The sequence below is a fragment of the Phocoena sinus genome, chromosome 3 (genome assembly GCF_008692025.1).
Source record: "Phocoena sinus isolate mPhoSin1 chromosome 3, mPhoSin1.pri, whole genome shotgun sequence".
In the NCBI taxonomy this organism is placed as follows: Eukaryota; Metazoa; Chordata; class Mammalia; order Artiodactyla; family Phocoenidae; genus Phocoena; species Phocoena sinus.
The window spans coordinates 173,495,832-173,498,377 of NC_045765.1; positions in this window are offsets into that span (position 1 = coordinate 173,495,832).

Consider the following 2,546-nt stretch of genomic DNA (forward strand, 5'->3'; position numbering starts at 1 on the left):
CGGACCCACGTCCCCGAGAGTCCCCATCACGTGCAGCCGCACCAGACCCTCCCCGTGACTCCGGGGCTCCAGGTGAAGAAAGGGGCTTCTATGGGGCGGGGCCTCGTGGCGGAGAGCGCAGTCTGCTTTTCCTTGGAGACCGGCCCTGCCTGCAGGTTCCCAAACTCGCGTGGCACGAGACCCCTCGGCTGTGGGGTGTGGCTGGGCTTTCCCAGATGCCCCCCTACCGCTAGCCTGGCTGTCGGCACCCCCGTTGTTTGCCCGTGGAGTCGCCGGGTACAGTGCCTGGCCACCCGCCGGAGGGCCCAGGAGGCAGACGGTGGGCTGTCCCCCATCTGGGGAAGTGCGTGGACTGCAGTGTCGGAGCTGGGCTGTGCCACGAGCTGGTCTGGAGGGCGCGACGGTGTCGGGAGCAACGACCACGGGCCTCGGGTCAGGCGAGTGTGTGCTGGCGTGGTCGGGCTCTGGCACAGGCAGGGCACTCCCTGCCACCCCGGCCCCGCCCTCGGCCGCCCCCCGCCCCCCCACCGCCATGCAGCTTCGGACGCCTGTCCTGCCGCTTCTGTCTGTGCCGGGTGAGCAGCGGGGCCACCAGGACCCACAGTGCAGGCAGGAAGGGCAGGAGCGCGCAGGTGGCCGCACCCAGCCCGGGCAGGCGTTCTCCTGCCCCGAGGGGAACTGTGCTGCAGGACACAGGGCCCCAAGGTGGGCATCGGACAGGGGACAGGTCCCGCCACCGCCACTCCCGGACGCAGCGAGGCGGACGCTCGGCCACAGGGGCTGTGTCATGTGGGGCAGCTTCACCCCATCTCTTCCCGAGACGAAGCACCCAGGGTGGGTGGATGGAAAAGGCCCACGGCCGGGGACCGCTCCCTGGGGCAGCGGGGACTCGGGCAGCTGAAGCTCCGGGGCTTGGCGGAGCCTCTCGTAGGGTTTTGGCTCTGAGACAGGCCTGGGATCTGGGGCGTCGGGTTCTGGAGACAGCCACTGCGCACACCCCTAGGGGCTGCGGGGTCTGATCCGCTGGGCATCGTCAGACGCTACGCTCCCCCCGTAAGGGGGGCAGCACCGCCACCCGAGCTGAGGCACTGTGGCGAACAGGACAACAGCCTGGACAGGACGGCCAGGCCAACAGCCACGAGAAGCTCTTTAAGAAACATGGCGCCATTCGTCCTGTGCCTGCCTGGTCCTCTGGGGCAGCTCCTTTCTGGGGAGAGCTTGAAAGCGGCTGCTTCAACACTCCAGGCAAGGGGCAGCTCTGAGCCAGCAGACAGCCGGCAGGTTGGCGCGGCCCACGCGGCGCAGAGCACAGCCTGGGGCCAAGAGCTGGCTCAAGCCGGGGCCACGTGCGCACGCAGCTCACGCTCTGACCGGCTCGGTGGCGGCTTCTAGTCTGCGACCCGGCTGGGCGTTTGCAGAGCCCATCCCCACGGCGCTGGGGAAGTGTGGCTTGAAGCCACGTCCCTGTGGGAGGGGCTTCAGGGACCTGCGAAGTCACCGGAGTCTGGAAACTGCTCCTGTCCTCCCGCCACCGACTGAGGCCCTTGCCCAAGGTCACCGGGGCTGCTGGAATCGGCACCATTGCCCCCGGGGACATCGGGGATCTGGGGTGGTCTCAGAGCAGAAGCAGCCCACGTGGCCCTTAGGGCACGAATGTCCACCGTGAGGGTCCCCTGGGCCCCGGAAGGCACCAGGGAAGGACCAGGCTGGGTCTGAGGTGGCCCTGGTGCTCCCGGACCCCCACCCAGAGACCTACATGTTGGGGGTTCCAGGCCTTGCAGCCCGGGGTGAGCTGGCCAGGAGGGCAACGCAGGCCACAAAGGTGGTCGGCAGCAGCAGGGGGCTGACAGCCTTCCAGGTCACCTGCCATTAGAGGCCAGGCCGCGCCCAGTCATCCACGCTGTGTCGTCACAGAACCTGCCCCAGAGACACTCAGATCTGCCACGGGCTCAGATCTCCCAGCCACTCGACCAGTAGCCTCTGTCCTGCCACAAAGATGGAGCCCATGGGACTGCCCCACTTCCACTCTGACCTTTGCCCCACATCTTCCTGAGTGGCCCCCGGACCAGGCAAACTTCTGGGGTCCTGATGAAGACCCAACCCCCAGGCCAATGTGTGGGGAAGGCCAGAGGGGCAGGTCAGCCTGGCCCAGGGAACGGCGGGACCCGTGGATTTGGCACTGGGGGCGGGGAGCTCCGGCTCTGTGAGGGGTAGAGAGGCCTCCGCTGGCCCGCTGTGGGAGGGAAGGCGGCACCTGACCCGGGCCCCCAGGATGGGGACAGAGGCCCAGGATGTGCAGCAACCACTGCAGACCCAGGAGAAGGTATCAGCCACCCAGGGGCCGACCCTCCTGGGGCCTCTCCCCTTCCTGTTCCCCCCCCCCACCAGGCCACTCCTCACGGCTCCTGAGGGTCCCCTTCTGAGACCCACAACCCGTTGAGTCCAGGGCCTCACTGTTCCCCCCTCATCACCACGGACCACTGCCTCTTACTCCGGTGTCTCGAGGCGGGCAGCATCCTTCCGGGGACAAGCCCGCTGTCCCAGTG